General features: G+C 36.6%; 1 protein-coding gene and 1 pseudogene across 2 annotated transcripts in view; one reads left to right on the top strand and one right to left on the bottom strand.

The window, feature by feature from the left end:
* DIAPH2 (diaphanous related formin 2) overlaps window positions 1–20,085 on the bottom strand; it is a 908,710-nt gene that overhangs the window by 609,556 nt on the left and 279,069 nt on the right. The gene's annotated exons all lie outside the window — the stretch shown is intronic.
* Window positions 12,351–12,840, top strand: LOC129082217 (CGG triplet repeat-binding protein 1-like; annotated as a pseudogene).

Consider the following 20,085-nt stretch of genomic DNA (forward strand, 5'->3'; position numbering starts at 1 on the left):
TATGCTTCTTTATTTTGGTTATCCCTACTCTTTATCTAATCATCCTTTGACAGGTCTAGTGAGGCTTAATGACAACTAATGAATCAAAATCATCATCAATGATCTGCCATGTTTGATAGATCCAAATAAATCTAACCTCTCTATACACATCATTTAACATTTCAAGCTTAAACAGTGGTCGGGCAGCATGTACATCAGGATATTCCCTTATACCTGTCAAACATGTACCTATGAACATTCGATGATCATTACAAACATTGGGAATTATGAAAATTAGCTAGGATGTGGGTATTAATGTGCTTGACCACCTGGAGATGCAAATATATACGAGGAGGCAGAAAATAGAATGTATTTATTAAAATGTGTACATTTATCCTTATATGGTTTTTAAAATAATTTATTTTTTCAAATACATTTGTCTCTGCCTTCCACGCACTACTTTCCCCTGCCCCCTCCCCTCACTTCCTCCCTCAATCCTCCCCCACTTTGGTTTTGCCCATGAGTCCTTGCTATATGTACCTTGACTTGACCCTTCCCTTCCTTTTCCCCTGTCCACTCCGCCCTCCTTCCCTCTTGTCTCTGTTGGTTTCTTTTTTTCTTTCAGTGTTGCTGGTCTTATTTTCCTTGCATCGCGGTTTTGTTGGTTAGGTTCCGCTTAAAGGTGCGATCATATGGTATTTGTCTTTCGCTGCCTGGCTTATTTAACTTAGCATAATGCTCTCTAGTTCCATCTATGCTGTCGCAAAGTGAAAGTTGTTTTTTTTTTTTTTTTTTTTATATCTGCTGTGTAGTATTTCACTGTGTAAATATACCATGATTTCTTGATCCAATCATCTACTGATGGGAATTTAGGTTGCTTCCAACACTTGGCTCTTGTAAATTGTGCTGCGATGAATATTGGGGCACATAGGTTCTTTTGAATTGGCGTTTTGGGATTCTTAGGGTATAGTCCCAGCAGGGGAATCACTGGATCAAAAGGCAGTTCCATGTTCAGCTTTTTGAGGAAATTCCACACTGCTTTCCACAGTGGCTGCACCAGTCTGCATTGCCACCAACGATGTACTAGTGTTCACTTTTCTACACAGCCTCGCCAGCACCTGTTGTTTGTTGATATGTTTATGATGGCCATTTTGAATGGTGTGAGGTGGTATCTCATTGTGGTTTTGATCTGCATTTCTCTGATGGCTAGTGATGCCGAGCATACTTTCAAATGTCTTTGGGCCCTCTGTATCTCTTCCTTGAAAAAGCATCTACCCAGGTCCTTTGCCCATGTTTTAACTGGATTGTTTGTCTTCCTGAGTGGAGTTGTGTGACTTATTTATATATTTTGGACATCAAACCCCTGTCTGAGGTATCATTGGCATATATATATATTTTCCCATATGATTGGCTCCCTTTTCATTTTGCTGATGATTTCTTTAGCCATGCAGAAGCGGCTTACTTTGATGAAGTCTCATTTGTTTATTTTTTCCTTTATGTCCCTTGCTCTACGGAACATACCGGTGAAAAATATTGCTGCTTGGAATATCTGAGAGTTTCCTGCCAATGTTCTTCTCTAGGGCTTTTATGGTGCCATAACTTATATTTGTCTTTTATCCATATGGAGTTTATTTTCGTGTATGGTGTAAATTGGTGGTACAACTTCAATTTTTTGCATGTAGCTGTCCCAACACCATTTGGTGAAGAGGCTATTTTTACTCCATTTTATGCCCCCTTTGTTAAATACTAATTGACCATAGAGACATGGGCTTATTTCTGGACTCTCTATTCTGTCCCATTGGTCTCTATGTCTGTTCTTATGCCAGTACCAGACTAGTTTGGCTACAGTGGCCTTGTAATATAGTTTGATGTCAGGTATTCTGATCCCTTCTACATTTTTTTTTCTCTCTCAAAATTGCTGCTGCTATTCAGGGTCGTTTATGGTCCCATATAAATTTTTGAAATGCCTGTTCTATGTCTGTGAAATACGCCATTGGTTTTGTAATAAAGATTGCATTGAATCAATAAATTGCTTTGGGTAGTATGGATATTTTGATGATGTTAACTCTTTCCATCCATGAACACGGTATATGCTTCCATTTACTTGTGTCTTCTTTCTTTCTTCAGTGTTGTAGAGTTTTATGTGTACAGGACTTTTAGCTCCATGGTAAGTTTAATCCTGGGTACTTTATTTTTCTTGTTGCTAGAGCAAAGGGGATTTTTTTCCTGATTTCTGATATTTCATTGTTGGTTTACAAAAATGTCTTTGATGTCTGAATTTTGACTTTGTATCCTGTTTTTTTTGCCAACTTCACTTATTAGGTCGAGTAGTTCCTTGGAGGACTCTATGGGGTTTTCTATGTACACTATCATGCCATATGCAAACAATGATCATTTTACTTCCTCATTTTCAACTTGGATATATTTTATTTCGTTTTCTTATCTGATCACTGTGGCTAAGACTTCCAATACTATGTTGATTAGAAGTGGTGAAAGTGGACATCCTTGTCTTGTTCCTGACCTTAGTGGGAAAGCCTTTACTTTTGCCCACTGAGTGTGAGGTTACTTGTAGGTTTTTCATACATGGCCTTCATTATGTTGAGGTATGCCCCCTTTATGCCCATTCCACTGAGTGTTTTTAACATAAATAGGTGCCGTACTTCATCAAATGCTTTTTCCACATCTATTGAGATGACCATGTGGTTTTTGCCTTTTCTTTTGTTTATGTGATGTATTATGTTTATTGATTTGTGAATATTGAACCATCCTGGCATCCCTAGGATGAATCCCACTTGATCACGATTGATGATCTTTTTAATGTAATCCTAGATGCAGTTTGCCAATATTTTGCTGAGGATTTTAGCACCTCTATTCATAAGCAATATTAGCCTGTAGTTTTCTATCTTTGTTATGCGTTTATCTAGTTTTCAGATTAGGATGATGCTGGCCTCATAAAAAGAGTTTGGGGGCCTTCCCTCTTCTTCGATTATTTGGAATAGTCTGATAAGGACAGGAGTCAGCCCTTCCTGAAATGTTTTCTAAAATTCCCCGTGAAACTGTACAGTCCAGGTTTTTTTGTTTGTTTGTTTGGTTGTTTTTTTTTTTGTTTTGTTTTTTGGTGTTGGGAGATTTTTGACCATTGCTTCAATTTCACCCACTGTTATTGGTTTGTTCAGGCATTCTGCTTCTTCTTCATTCAGTGTTGGCAGGTTATATTTTTCTAAAAATGTGTCCATTTTACCCAGGTTTTCACATTTCTTGGCATATAACTGTTCATAGTAGTTTCTTACAATTCTTTGTATTCCCATGGTATAAGTTGTTATTTCTCATCTTCCATTTGTGGTATTATTTATATGAGTCCTCTCCCTTACTTTCATGATGCGTATCCTTAAAGGCTTGTTGATTTTGTTTATCTTTTTAAAGAACCAATTCCTGGATTGGTTGATTCTTTGAATTGTTTTTTTCATCTCTATGTCATTCAATTCTGCTCTGATCTTGATTATTTCCTTCCTTGTAATCACTCAGGGCTTTGGTTGTTGTTGTTTCTCCAGCTCTTGAAGAGAGGGTTAGGTCATTTATTTAAAATGTTTCTATCTATTGCAGGTAGGTCTGTATTGCCAAGATCTTACCTCTCAGGACTGCATTCACTATGTCCCATAGGTTTTCGTCTGTTGTGCATCCATTTTCATTTGTTTTCAGAAAAATTATTTCTTCTTTGATCTCATTACTGATCCATTTGTTGTTTAACAGGCCACTCTTCATTCTCCCTGAGTTTGAATGTTTTTCAGTTTTTTTTTTCTTGAGTTTCATTTCTAATTTCAAGACCTTATGGTCCGAGAAAATGCTTGTTATTATTTCAATTTTCCTGAATTTGTTGAGGCTTGTTTTGTGGCCTATCTTTGAAAGTGTTCCATGTCCATTTGAAAAGAATGTGTATATTGCTTCTTTGGAATGAAAGGTTTTATATATGTCAGTTAAAACTATTTGGTCTAATATGTCATTCAGTTTCACAATGCCCTTATTGATGTTTTGTTTGGAAGCTCTGCCCATTTTTGACAGTGGGGTGTTAAAATCCCCTACTATCATTGTGTTGTTGACTACATATTTCTTGAAGTCCTCCAAGACTTTCCTTATATATTGGGGTGCTCCTGTGTTGGGTGCATATAGGTTTACAATGTTTATATCTTCTTGATGGAGTCTTCCTTTGAGTATCATAAACAGTCCTTCTGGGTCTCTTTTTGCGTCCTTTGTTTTTAAATCTATTTTGTCTGATATAAGTAATGCCACCCCTGCATTTTTTTCCCTGTCCATTTGTTTGGAATATTTTATTCCATCCCTTTACTTTCAGTCTTTGTAGGTCCTTTGTCCTGAGGTGGGTCTCTTACAGGCAGCATATGTGAGGGTCATGTTTTCTTATCCACTCAACTATCCTATGTCTTTTGATTGGGGCATTTAATCCATTTACATTTAAAGTTATCATTGATAGGTATGTGTGCATTTTTTTCCCTTTGTACCTGTGATCCTTTCTTTCTCACTCTTTTTCTTCATCTTCTCGAAGCAGTCCCTTTAGCATATCTTGGCACTGCTGGTTTGGTGGAGGTGTATTCTTTTAGCTTTCTTTTGTCTGGGAAACTCCTTATTTCGCCTTCCATTTTAATTGAGAGCCTTGCTGGGTAGAGCAGTCTTGGCTGCAGGCCCTTGCTTTTCATTCCTTGGAATATTTCTTGCCATTCTCTTCTGGCTTGAAGTATTTCTGTTGAGCAGTCAGCTGCTAGCCGTATCGGAGCCCCCTTGTATGTTACTACATGTTTCTTAGCTGCCGCCTTTAGGATTCTCTCTTTGTGTGTGATATTTATCATTTTAGTTACGATGTGCCTTAGACTGGGCCTCGTTGGGTTTCTCTTGAATAGGACCCTCTGTGCTTCCCGGACTTGTGTGAGTTTTTCTCTCCTCCAATAAGGGAAGTTTTCTATCATTACTTTTTCAAACAGGTTCTCTATCTCTTGTTCCTCTTCTCCTTCTGGTATCCTTATTATATGGATATTATTATGTTTCAGGTTGTCCTGCATTTCCCTCAATTCCTCTTCATTCTTTTTGAGTCTTTTTCCCATTTATTGCTCTTTCTGGGAGCCTTTTTCTACCTTGTCCTCCAGCTCGCTGATTTGGCCCTCAGCTTCATCTAGCCTGCTTTTGATTACTTCTACTGTGTTCTTCAATTCAGAAATTGTATTCTTTATTTCCTCTTGCCTCTTATTGATAGTTTCTATGTCCTTTTTCATGCTGATATAGTTTGCAGTAAGTTCCTCATAGTTTCCCCTGTAGGTTTTGGCAATTCTCTTTGAGCTCAATATCTGATAAGTTTACTTGCCTCTATTTCATTTAATTATCTTTGTGGGGATTCTTCCTTTCCTTTCAATTGGGGGCAGGGGGTGTTTCCTTTTCTTCCCATTATTTGTGAGACTCTTCCTTTTTGCTTCTGCTTCTTAAATTGATCTGCCTTGACTTCCTGACATTGCAGTGTGAGCTTCTCTGTTAGGAGATCACCTTCTCTCTCTCTCTCTCTCTCTCTCTCTCTCTCTCTCTCTCTCTCTCTCTCTCTCTCTCTCTCGATCTGCTTCTGATGATGTCAGCTGTTGACCCTGTCTCACCTTAGGTAGTCTTTAAGAGACTTCCAGGAATCTACTGTCTGTGTCTGTCTCCTCCAGTTAATCCAGTCTCTCTGCCCTCAGTAGTCAGGGACAGGCAGAGTCCCACATGTAGGCGGGGTTAATGTGTCCTTTCAGGCTCCTGCCACTCAGGGGAGTGGTCTGCCTTTGCAAGATGGCTGTTACAAAATGGGGCATGATTCAGCACACGGACCCGGCAGCCACTTTCTCAGTTCTTACCCCAAGCCTCCTTTTCCAGTCTCTCCTCAGACAGCTCCAGCCCACTCAGCCCCAGGCTCTGCCTGAGCCCAGGCAAAGTCGCTGCCACTACAAATTTTTGTGTTGTCACTTTAAATTGCTTTTTGCATGTGAAGCCGCGTGTCTCAGGCACAGAGCACACTGCCACTTTTCACAGCTGATTGTTCTCTATGTGCTTTTTGGGCTCCAGTGTGGTATTCTGGAGACTCCTGCTTATGGTTTAGACCCTGCTCTTGTCCGAGGGTTCCAACTGGCCTTTCAATATCCCTCTCGTGCTGCCACCCGTGGGTGCCTATTCCACCTTCTAGATCCTCTACTGCACTCCTTACCAATTAGGTTGTTCTAAAGCTGATTCCTCTGTCTCTCCATGGTTTTAAGGCTCCTCTCGTGCTACTGTTTAGCTGTTTTCCAGGTGATTTCTCCCCAATTTAGTTGTAATCCCAGGTTGGTCCTGGGAAGAGGTCAGTGTGACTTCCACTCACTCCTCCGCCATCTTGAAGTCCTCCAACGATTAATATATTTCAAATGCACACATTATTAATATCACCAGTTATCAAAGTCCATTTATATAATTCCTTTCAATGATTCAAGGTGAAAATATTTTATGGAAATCCTCTTATCTGACCTTAATTCAAAATTGTAAAGTGCAGAAAATTTAAATAAGTGTCTATGGATGCTAAACCTTTTAGTGAGCTGGTACTGATGGGCATTAAATAGAATGATTCTTATAAATGATCAGGTGCTTCTCATACAAAAAAATTTAAATGACATAGCATGCTTTTTATTTAATAAGCATTTGACAACACTTGGTAGAAACTCAAGCTTCCCACAACCTTTTAAATGATTTATACATTTTCAATAACTTTTTAAAAGCAAATATAAAATATATATTTGACACTATATATTTTATAAAACATATATGTTGGTAGGTTGACATATTGATTCCTTTCAGCCAAAGAAATATGCTGTTGTGCCTGCAAATGTTACACACAGTCACCTCTTAGCAGGCATTTGGAAATGACCTGGATCTCAAAACCCCACATGACGTAGAATGCATTAATATTTGCATTACAGGTGTAAAGAGTAATTTAGGTGCTTAGATTACTGCATTTCTTGAAGTCACATGAACTGGAAGTCTCCAAGAAGACAGAAGAACATGACTGACAGAATCTAACTCCATATGGCCCCTCCTCTTATTGAGGGTGGATGCTAGAGGATAAAGCAAGATATATAAAGCAAGGCATGCTAAATTAGTTCAGAACCCTCAGCTTTTACTATAATAGTGACATAAACTTGCAAAACAACTTGAAGAATTTCCTTATAAGGGAATTCTGAAACACTTTCAATATAGGTTTCAATAGGAAAGGCTTTTCAGTGAGAACTAATACACAATTGGAGGGGTTAAAACAATAACGCCAACTTCTGTTAGAGTTTTTCATGGCCTTCCCAAATTGCAAGTGTCACCTTCAAGATCAGTCCAATAGTTCTAGAGAAACTGAATGCTGTAAAAAATCATCGGAATGAGTTTAAAAACAAGTAATTCCCCATCCAAGCCTTCAGGTAAGACTATAACCCTAATAACACCTTATATAGCCTTGTGAGGGGCCTTGAGGCAGAGGACTTGGCTGAACTCTGCCAAGATTCCTGAAACTACAAGAAAATAAATGTGTATTCATTTAAGCTGGTTAATTTTAAGGCAATGTGTTATATGTTGGTATAGATAGCATTATCAAGAACAATAAAAAGTTAAAATTCTTCCAACATGATGGTCATGCACAAAAATGTGAACCCGTATTCAAGTGCAAGTATATTCCTAGAAGCGTGTGTTAAAATGGAACTTATATTCTTAAGTTACACCTTTTAATTTCTTGGATCATCTCCCATGTAGTATTTGCAGGACACCTAACAAGATTTACATCATTCAATTGCACACCTACCTTACCAGATGTTAAATACTGATTTAAAAAAAAAGATATCATCATAGAAACAGAGATAAGATTTGTGGTTGCCAGAGGCAAGGGGAGATAGGGTAGAGGAATTGGATGAAGGTGGTCAACAGGTACAAATTTCCAGTTATAAGATAAATAAATTCTGGTAATATAAGGTACAGTGTGATGACTATACTTAACAATACTACAGTATGCATTTGAAAGTTGTTAACAGAGTAAACCTTACAAGTTCCCATAACAAGGAAAAAAAATGTTTAACTACGTGAGGTGAGGGATATTCACTAAACTTATTGCGGTAATCAATATACAATATTATCATGTTATACACCCTAAACTTACATAACTTTATGTCAATTATATCATGATAAAACTGGAAAAATAATAAAAAACAAAAGCAAAACAAAAATAATGGTACAAATAAAAAATATAATAATGAAAATAGTAATACCAAAAACATAGTTTAAAATTATGGAATGCTAATTAAATAACCCGATATTACTGAATAACCTATTAAAAAGAAAGAATTAAATTTACTCTGACCAACAATGACTAATTCATTAAAGCAATTCCTTATATGCAATAACTTGGAAAAGCTACCAGATTTAAATTGATATACTTCTCTAAATTGAGTATATCTCTTCAACAAATCAGAGAAATCTCTTGTTCTTACTTCTTATGTCATGCAAGATACAGTCTGGAACTGGTTTAACTGCCATTAGTATAAAGTTGGAATAAAGCATACCACTTTGCAGCTTTATATAGCGGTGTTAAAAATGTCCACTGGATTTCAATATAAATAGTTTCTATTTGCCAAAATAAAACTAATTTAGCTAGAACAATAATTCTAAATGTAAATGAGTATCTGTGTGAATTATAAATGCTATCAACTGAACACCTGTTATTGTGCCTAACAGATGTAATGTTTGTAGCAAAAATTACTGAAACAGGAGAGTCTCCCTAACTCACAGCTAAAAGAAAGTCATATTAAAATAATATTAATGTGTCTACAATGTTGAGAAGCTAACCTCAAAGGAACCCCATGAAAATTTCATTTCATTATTCTATATATCCCATATATATTAATAAATCCTTATCAGAATTACTTACAAAGGAATTCCCATAAGACTATCAGCTGATTTCTCAAAAGAAATCTTGCAGGCAAGAAGGAACTGACAAGAAGTTTTCAAAGAGATGAAAAACAAGGACCTACAACCAAGATTACTCCATCCAGCAAAGCTGTCATTTAGAATGTAAGGGTAGAGCAAGTGCTTCCCAGATAAGGTAAAATTAAAGGAGTTCATCATCACCAAGCCCTTTTTATATGAAATGTTAAAGGGACTTATCTAAGAAAAAGAAGATCAAAATTATGAACAGTGAAATGACAATCAGCATACAACTATCATTTTATTGATCCTAAATAAAAAAAAATAATAATTTAAGCAAACAACTAAAACAGGAAGAGAATCACAGAAATGGAGATCATATGGAAGGTCATCAGTTGGGAGTGGGAGTGGGGAGAATGGGGGAAAAGGCACAGGGAATAAGAAGCATAAATGATAGGTAGAAAATAGACAGGGGAAGTTAAGAACAGCATAGGAAATGGAGAAGCCAAAGAACTCATATGCACGACCCATAGACATGAACTCGGTTGGGGGAGGGTGCTGGAGGGAATGGGGGTGCCAGGCGGAGGGGGATAAAGGGTAGAAAAAAAGAATATAACAACTGTAATAGCATAATCAATAAAATATACTTCAAAAAAACACACCTTTATCAAATGACTAATGACATGAAGACTGCATCATTCATTATTAGAAGAAACAGATGCCAAGTCATAGCAATGTTTTATAGTTAATAGATTCTATGCAGAAAATGCCTTTAAAAATCTTAGTCATAGAAAGAAATAATCTTATTCCTTTCCATGAAAGTACAACTACCTAGCTGGGGTTTAAGCTCTGAAGAAATAACTTCAGTGCCAGGATAACAGGATAATACATTTCACAAGATAATATAATATATGTTAAACTATAGGATTAAAAAGGAATCAGTTAAATCATGCAAAAAAAACGTACAAATTACTGAGGGCATAAAAGCCATTAAAAGTCAATGCTACAACATAGGGAAGTAATTGATTAAAAACAAACCTGGGTTCAAAACACAGCGTCGCCATTTAGTAGCTATATAAACAAGACATTGTTTAATCTCCCATAGCCTCATTTCTTTACCTATCAAACAATAATGATAGCATCTAGGGTAAGTGCGGGGGCTACATGAGATGAGGATTTGAAATACAAAGTAGGAAGAATCACAATACCTGGTATCAGACTACATTACAAGGCCACTGTAATCAAAACAGTCTGGGACTGGCATAAGAACAGACACATAGATCAGTGGAACAGAATAGAGAGCCTAGAAATAAACCCATGTCTCTATGGTCAATTAATATTTGACAAAATGGCAGGAGCGTAAAATGGAGTAGAAACAACCTCTTCAACAACTGGTGTTGGCAAAGCTGGACAGCTACATGCAAAAAAATGAAACTCGACCACCAACCTACACCATATACAAAAATAAACTCAAGATGGATAAAAGACTTAACTGTAAGTCATGACAACACAAAAGTCCTCAAGGAGAACACAGGCATGAAAATCTCAGCTATACCATGCAGCGGTATTTTCACTGATATGCCCTCTAGAGAAAGGGACATAAAGGAAAGAATAAACAAATCGAACTTCATCAAATCAAAAAGCTTCTGCACGGTTAATGAAAAAAAATCAGCAAAATTAAAAGGGAACCATCCATACGGGACAATATATTTTTCAGCGATACCTTGGACAAAGGATTGGTCTCTAAAATATATAAAGAACACATATGACTCCACTCCAGGAGGACAAACAATTCAATTGAAAAATGGGCAAAGGACCTGAATGCACACTTTTCCAAGGAGGACATACTGAGGGCCCAGAGGCACATGAAAGGATGCTCAACATCACTAGCCATCAGAGAGGTGCAAATTAAAACTGCAATGATATACCACTTCACACTGGTCAGAATGGGCATCATTAAATCAACAAACAATAAATGCCGGCAGGCTGTGGAGCAAAGGGAACCCCTAGCACACTGTTGGTGGGAATGCAGACCGGTGCAGCCACTGTGGGAAACAATATAGAATTTCCTCAGAAAAATAAAGATGGAACTGCCTTTTGACCTGGCAATTTCACTGCTGGGATTATACCCTAAAAATCCTGAAACATCAATTCAAAAGAACCTATGCACTCCAAAGTTCATAGCAAAATTTACAATAGCCAAGTGCTGGAAGCAACATAAATGCCCATCAGTAAAAGAGTGGACAAAAAAACTGTGGTATATTTTCACAATGGAATATTATGCAGCAGAAAGAAAGGAGGAGCTCCTACCCTTTGTGACATGAGTGGAACTGGAGAGCATTATGCTAAGTGAAATGTGTCATGCGGTGAAAGACAAATAACATATGACCTCAGGTATAAGTGGAACTTAATCAACAAAACAAGCAAGCAAGCAAAATAGAACCAGAGACATTGAAATGAAGAACACACTGACAGTAACCAGTGGGGATCAAGGAGAGGGGAAATGGGAGAAAGAAGGGGAAGGGTCGTCAAGGAACATGTATTAAGGGCTGATGAACAAAGCCAAATGCGGGGGTAGGATTAAGGGTGGGAAGTGGGGGTAGGTGGGGCAGGGTAGAGTGCTGGGGGGAATGGAGACAATTGTACTTGAACAACAATAAAAAATAAATTAAATACGTAACAGCACTTGGGACAGAGCAAGTGTTTCATAAATGTGCTATTATTGCTATTATTGTTATTAATACTGATGGTATTAGTATAAGCAGTACAGACACCACCACACAGTCACAAATATGTAAAGATAGAAGCATTTCAAAGCCTACTGATTTAGAAGGTTGAAGATACACTGTTTCAACTTCTCTCTATCATGAGTGACTCTTACAATTAAACAATTACATGTACCTCTGGCTCACAAATTCCTTGCTCCCTTTTCTGCAGAAAGTGTTTGATTAATGCTAGAACAGGACAATTGGAAATGAATGGATGTGTCAGCTTAAGTTTAAACAATTAAAAGTGTTCCTAATTTTAAAAGCTTTGGTAAGTTGATAGACAAAGATCATCAGTCAGATTATATACAGAAATCCAAAGAATTTAGATAAAATAAAACGACCCACTTCTCTTAGCGGCCGCCTGGATCCTACGTAAAGGCATGACTTCCCAGCATTGCAGGGAAAATGGGGTGCAAGCCTCAGAAACTCCTTCCCTACCACCACTTGTTGAAAACTGATTTGAAAGTATGTCTGGTTTGAACACACAGAAAGTGCCAGGGTTTCAAGCATCTCTGGTTTTGTGCTGGGGATCCTTTATTACTAAATATCAAGATGAAAAAAAGAAACCGGGAAGCCAGTCCAGTAAACATTCAAACTTGAAAACTTCTGATGACTGTTATTTTGCTCTAAACCTTATGCAAAGGCAGAATGGAAAGGTTTGTAGTGATAGCAGCACCTGCTTGAAACTGTTCTAAGACTGCTTTCTATGTGAGACTCCCCTGGATCGAGTCACTGAATTACTAGGAGAGCTACGCAAAGATGAAGGAAAACTCTTCTGCACTTCTTGCAATGTGGTTCTGAATCATCTTCACAAGTCTGCTATTAGTGACCACCTCAAGTCAAAGACATACCAAGAAGAAAGCAGAACTGGAGATTAAAGCAAAGGTCTCTTAACTGCCTCCTTTTAGTGCAGCAGTACTGAGCAAAGAGAGAAAGTCAGTGTTATCCAGGACTTTGTGAAAATGTGCCTGGAAGCCAACATCCCATTGAGAAGGCTGATCAACCAGCTATCCACACTTTCCTATCTGCCCATGTAAAGAATGGAGGCTCTATACCTCAGTCAGACCAGCTGAGGAGAGCACATCTACCCAATGGATATGAGAATGAGAATCAGCTCCTCAACTCACAAGATTGTTGACCAGGAGGTTACCACCACTGTGATCAAGATAAATAATGTGGAGTATTAAGATTGTGTGTTAATTTTTATATTTATTTCATTTGAAATCATGTGATGCAGAATAGTTTGTCAATGTATATAGAGCTGCAGGCAAAACAAAAAAGACTCACCATTATACTAACTGTTAATTTTATTTTTTAAAAGATTTTGTTTATTTACTTTTAGAGAGGGTGAAAGAGAGGGAGAGAAACATCAATGTGCGGTTGCCCCTTGCGCTCCCCTTTCTGGGGACCTGGCCCACAACTCAGGCATGTGCCCTGACTGGGAATCGAACCAACAGCCCTTTGGTTTGCAGGCCAGTGCTCAATCCACTGAGCCACACCAGCCAGGGCTTATTGTTAATTTAAGTCACCGATGTTGTAAAGCAAAACTTAGGGTTTAGAGTGTGCTGGAATACCTTAAACCTAATGGTTATCTTTAAAATTGAAGTTGTTTCTCCTGAAATGTCTATACATGGAAGAACTGCCCTAGTCTTTTACCTTTTTGTCATGTATGATTATTCCTTCGGAGATTACTTAATTACTGGAAGACTAGCCTAGGAAACTGAAGCTGCTGCCAGGCAACAATGCTCACAGTAACTTAAAGGAATTATTTCTGATTAGAGGATCCACCTCAAAATGGAAGGGATAGTAGACAACTGTCCTTATTTATTAAGATCGCTGGCAGAAGATGACTGTTTATTTCAAACTATGTTTTACTGGTATATGACGTATTTACCTTAACGATGCCCCTCTTTTTAAAGACTTACTGTTATATTCAGTAACAGGTTCAAGTGACCAAAAGACTAAAATCTTTTCATGTCAGTGTCAAAGGCATACGGAATTTTGCAGTGGCATGATTTTCATCTTACTATGAACACAAATTTTTGACCACAGCTTTCATTTCAATATCATCTTGAGTTTTAAGCTCTTTTTTAATGCCTTCATGTTAAAAGGCTTTAGAATGGTTCTTTTAATTTAAACAGGAAGATGTTTTATGGTAATTTTCTGTTTTTACCAGGGAAAATTAGTAATTTTTTGGCTGACAGGTCAGAAAATAAGGAGATTACTTTCCATACATTAATTTTTCCACATGGTTTTATAAGAGTTTATTTAGGATAAGTAAACTAGAAGCAAGTTTACTTTCTCTTTTAGGTACTTTGCCTCTGGTGGTAGAAAGTTTTTAAATGGATTATAAGCAATTGTCTAAAAATACTGGCAAGACTTTTGTAGAGCAGATCTAGCAGTATCCTGCAGAACTGTTTGTATGAGAAAATAATCAGTTCTGTTACAGGGTAGCCATGTTCAGGAAATGATCTCCATATGAGCCTCGATATTTAAAGTTATCAGAGACCCAAATTACATATTTTTAGAAACTAAACAGCGGAAACTTAAGAGCTTTAAAAAAAATTCTTTGAAAGCATTCAAGTTAATATACTTATAAAATATATCTCTATTACAAAGCACTGGCAAATGATGCCCTATGTAACAGCTGGAGTTATCTTTAAAGTTATTTTATCACAAATATTCATTTTAAAAAAGCCAAAGTGAGTAAGAACAAGGTTAGATTTTATAGTTTTCAGTAGCAGTTTTCCACGTCTAAATTTCTTTTACAGACTTAAGTTCCTACTTGAGGTTGTCAAAGCGTCCATCTGATTTTAGATTTGATATAGATTTGGGGGGATTTTGTTTGTTTGCTTTTAGTTTTAAAATAAGGCTGCCACCACAAAAAATATTCAAAATTTGAACTATCAGTTTTCCTCACGTTCAGTTATGTTAAAGTAGCACAATAAATGCCTAAAGTAGTGTTGCCATGGCTAAAGCACAAACCTTAAGAGACTAGAATGTACATTGCTTTTACTTTCTCTAGTAAAGAACTGGTAGGAAACAATGTTTAATTTGAATTATCTGTAACAGTAGAAAGTCTAAAAAGCTGGGGAAATAATTGAGTTTCATAGCACTATTTTCAGAATACAAAAATAATTTTAGATATGTAGTCACTGTAATTTTTCAAAATGCCATGTGATTCAGACTGCTCCCTATTGTTTGGATATTAATTTTCACTGATAGCAAATATGTAATGGCAGAAGAGCTCAGAGTAGTCCTAAGCCGTAAACTAGATGACAATTCACTGGAAAAACACTAATAGTTCACATTTGAGTTTCTAGTAGTTATTATAGATTTGATAATCATTTAGGTCCATGTATCTTAATGTATTGAAATGGTGAACCACGCTCCAAACTATTCCCACATACTCTATAATACCTGGGGCATAATCCATCCTCCTGTTAGAATTATATTGTGTACTTAGATGTGTTTTTTATCTTGTTGTGCAGGTTTAATGTGTTTCTTTATTTGAACATAAACCTTTATTTCCTGCAACTGCTTAACTTTGTCACATATCATAGTTAAATAGATAAAGCGGAATGATGTTTTAGCCTGCTCAAACGTACAAGTCTGTGAAACCATGGTTGGCATATGTTAGATCACAAAGAGGATATCTAAGGTGTATACTGCTGTGAGGTGTAATGGATGTGTGTAAAAAAGCTTTCAATCTTAATTATATAATGTTAATGTGATGCTATACTATTTGGGAGAAGAGTACTTTCTATTTTATAAGTTATATGCATAAACATAATATTTGTAATGTGTCACTTATTAACCGCCTCTTCAACACATGCTTATCTGTTAATAGTGTTTTCTCAAAGTATAGTAGTATGCCTTCCAGAGTTTCACTTTAGTATATAGTTCCTAGGTAGTTGAAATGTTGCATTCTTTGTCGGTTCATTTGGATTCTGTGGGGCATAGAGCAAGCCTGAAGGGCACTGTAATTATTTCTTACCTGGTAGAAATTATAAAGATTATGTATGAGAGCTTAAGTAGTTATTTTATTCATTATTTTCTTTGGGTAAGACTTTTGTAAAAAAACAATTACTATGGCCTGTTAATGCACTTGGCTCTACTGAATTTTCAGGGACCAGAAAACTTTAAAGGAAAAGTTTTGCATCTTAGAATTATAACCAATTAAGCATTGGCTTGGGATTGTTCTGTAGTATTCATTGATTAGAAACTATCATAAGTAACACAGGGTAAGATCTCTAAGCAGAAAGTTCCATGTTAAAACTTTTGCCTGAAAGTATTTGTATGTGTTAATGGAAAACACATTTAAACAAAATAAAATTTAAGGTGGCCCAAAATGAAAGCCACAACAAGTCATTTGGTGCTTAGTCTTTGTAAGGGCTCTCTGTGGATTGACTTGTCCTGACCTCCTTTAAATGACTATGTATCACCTTCATTAAATAGTAGATGTGTTCTATGATTTCACCGAAAATCTTAGCCTAAAATAAATTGTTTTAGCTTTTGGTCAGCACTGATTAAAATGTGAACAGTGAAGTGGCTATCTTAAACCTTGGTTTATCTGAATCCGTACTATCATAGACTTTTGAGGTAAATTCAGTTCTTACCTAGTGGTATCCCACTTGTATCTAGAATACTGCATTCATAAAAATTTTACTATGTTCAAAAAATTATAAAATGACAAAATTATATATAGGTATGTAGGTTTTTTGTTGGATGACTTCTTGGTTCTTAAGTCTTCCTGGTTTGTTCTTTCTCTGTATTAAAGTTTACACTACAAAGCATGCATATTGTATCCTTATAATGACAAATTATTTGTTAGGACGCCAGTCTCTCAGGACACTTTAGCACCATCTTATAGTGGGTGTGTGCTCTGAGACTGATATTTTGTTATTTTCAAGTCAATTCCAAGAATTTCTATATTATGAAGACAGAGATGAATTAGATTTTAACAGTGTTTTATTTTTTCCTTGCTTCACTAAATGTAGAAGACTGCATTAATTAATCAAACAAAAGTATTTTTGAAAGCAGCCAGTTGATTCTAAGACTAAGAAACACAATTTAAAATATGATCTTAGAGGAAAAGTGCTTTTATATAAACACATCTTCAAATTCAGTTCGACCATAACTTTGAAGCTATGCCCAGTATTTCAGGCAATGTAAAATGACATTTATATGCATTTGAAATATTTATAACACCTCAATTTTCTGTTATTATTAAAGCTAAGTTGTGCAATAGAAATATATCACTGAGGAAGCTAAATTGTATTAATGTCTTATGTTTATTTCCCATATTTCCTCCAAGCAACATTAAAACCAAGAAACTACTTACAACTTCCATTCACACTTTCTTTGTTCTTCCTGAAGCCTCTAGAGAACCCTAGAAATTCTCATTAGAAGTTATAACTTACATATTTTATTATTATTTTAAATTTAGTTAACAGTAGCCATCATCACTTTACTTCTTATATAATATTAATATTAGCTACAATTACTATAAAATTTTAAGGAAAATGACACTATTATTATAGCCTTGATGTTTCTATGCTGGCAAATATCATCAAATCAAATAATAAAACCAGAACACAAATACAAATTCCAACAGTTGTATATATGATGCATATTCAAAAGTTTTAATAGGATCTTTTTCACTTCTCTTTAATATATAAAGATACAATTTTTCCACTAATGCAGAGATCATTTTGAGATATACTTTGCCATACAGCATCATTACGGCTTGTAAGAAGAGCATAAATATTTTAAGTGTCAGAACACAGGATTTGAAAACTAGAAGAGACATTACAGATTAAGAATTTGTACTGATTACTGCTTCAATTTCCCCAACTGTTATCGGTCTGTTCAAGCTTTCTGTTTCTTCCTCCTTCAGTGTTGGAAGATTATACTTTTCTAAAAATTTGTCCATTTCATCCAGATTTTCAAATTTCTTGGCATATAATTGTTCATAATAGTTTCTGATGATCATTTGTATTTCTGTGGTATCAGTTGTTATTTCTCCTCTTTCATTTCTGATATTATTAATTTGGGTCCTCTCCCTTTTATTCTTGATGAGTCTGCTTAAAGGTTTGTCCACTTTATGAATCTTTTCAAAGAACCAGCTTCTGGATTGGTTGATCCTCTGAATTGTTCTTTTTGTCTCTATGTCATTCAGTTCTGCTCTAATCTTGACTATTTCCTTCCTTCTACTTGCTCTGGGATTTATTTGTTGTTGTTTCTCCAGAAACTCCCAGCACACAAAAGTCCAGGGCCAGACGGTTTCCCAGGAGAATTTTACAAAACATTTAAGGAAGAGCTAACCCCTGTCCTTCTCAGACTATTCCAAAAAATCCAAGAGGAGGGAAGACTGCCAGACTCCTTCTATGAGGCCAGCATCACCCTGATCCCCAAACCAGATAAAGACCCTACAAAGAAAGAAAACTACAGGCCAATTTCGCTGATGAACATAGATGCTAAAATCCTCAACAAAATATTGGCAAACCGCATCCAGCAATACATTCAAAAGATTATCCATCACGATCAAGTGGGATTCATCCCAGGGATGCAGGGATGGTTCAATATACGCAAATCAGTAAACGTGATACACCACATAAATCAAAGAAAAGACAAAAACCACATGATCATCTCGATAGATGCAGAAAAAGCATTTGACAAGGTACAGCACCCATTTATGATCAAAACACTCAGCAAAATGGGAATCAATGGGGCATTCCTCAACGTAATAAAGGCCATATATGAAAAACCTACAGCCAATATCATACTCAACGGGCAAAAACTGAAAGCTTTCCCACTAAGATCGGGAACACGACAAGGATGTCCGCTCTCACCGCTTCTTTTCAACATCGTATTGGAAGTCCTAGCCACAGCGGTCAGACAAGAGAAAGAGATAAAAGGCATCCAAATAGGAAAGGAGGAAGTAAAACTATCATTGTTTGCAGATGACATGATAGTGTACATAGAGAACCCTGTAGACTCTACCAAAAAACTCCTCAACCTAATAAGTGAATTTGGCAAAACAGCAGGATACAAAGTCAACATTCAGAAATCAAAGGCGTTTTTGTACACCAGCAATGCAATAGAAGAAGAAGAAATCAGAAAAAATATACCATTCGATATAGCACGAAAAAAGATAAAGTACCTAGGGATAAATTTAACCAAAGACACAAAAGACCTGTATGCAGAAAACTATACAACATTGAAAAAAGAAATTAAGGAAGACACAAATAAATGGAAGCATATACCGTGCTCATGGATTGGAAGAATTAATATCCTTAAAATGTCCATACTACCAAAAGCAATCTATAGATTCAACGCAATCCCTATTAAGATACCAATGACGTATTTCACAGAAATAGAACAGACATTTCAAAAATTTATATGGAACCATAAACGACCTCGAATAGCTGCAGCAATTTTGAGAAAGAAACACAAAGTAGGAGGGATCACAATACCGGACATCAAACTCTACTACAAAGCCACTATACTCAAAACAATCTGGTACTGGCACAAGAACAGACCCATAGACCAGTGGAACAGAATAGAAAGCCCAGAAATAAGCCCAGGTCTCTATGGACATCTAATATTTGACAAAGGGGGCAGAAGCATAAAATGGAGCAATAACAGCCTCTTCAACAAATGGTGTTGGGAGAGCTGGATGGCTACATGCAAAAAATTGAAATTGGATCATCAGCTGACACCATACACAAAAATAAACTCAAGATGGATAAAAGACTTAAATATAAGTCGCAACACCATCAAAGTCCTAGAGGAGAACATTGGCAGGAAACTCTCAGATATCCCACGCAGCAATTTTTTCACTGATATGTCTCCTAAAGCAAGGGACATAAAGGAAAGAATAAACAAGTGGGACCTCATCAAAATAAGAAGCTTCTGCACGGCTAAAGAAAACATCAGCAAAATGAAAAGGGAGCCAACCATTTGGGAAAATATATTTGCTAATGATACATCAGATAGAGGTTTGATCTCCAAGATATACAAAGAACTCACTCGACTTTACTCCAAGAAGACAAACGATCCAATCAAAAAATGGGCAAAGGACCTGGGCAGATGCTTTTCTAAGGAGGAGATACAGAGGGCCCAGAGGCATTTGAAAGGATGCTCTGCATCACTAGCCATTAGAGAAATGCAGATCAAAACCACCATGAGGTACCACCTCACACCGGTCAGAATGGCCATCATAAACAGATCCACAAACAACAGGTGCTGGCGAGGCTGTGGAGAAAAGGGAACTCTAGTCCACTGTTGGTGGGAATGCATACTGGTGCAGCCACTATGGAAAGCAGTGTGGAATTTCCTCAGAAAGCTGAAAATGGAACTGCCTTTTGATCCAGCGATT

This window comes from Pteronotus mesoamericanus, unplaced genomic scaffold (genome assembly GCF_021234165.1).
Source record: "Pteronotus mesoamericanus isolate MK-2021 breed Mesoamerican mustached bat unplaced genomic scaffold, CSHL_Meso_final scaffold_12, whole genome shotgun sequence".
Taxonomy (NCBI): Eukaryota; Metazoa; Chordata; class Mammalia; order Chiroptera; family Mormoopidae; genus Pteronotus; species Pteronotus mesoamericanus.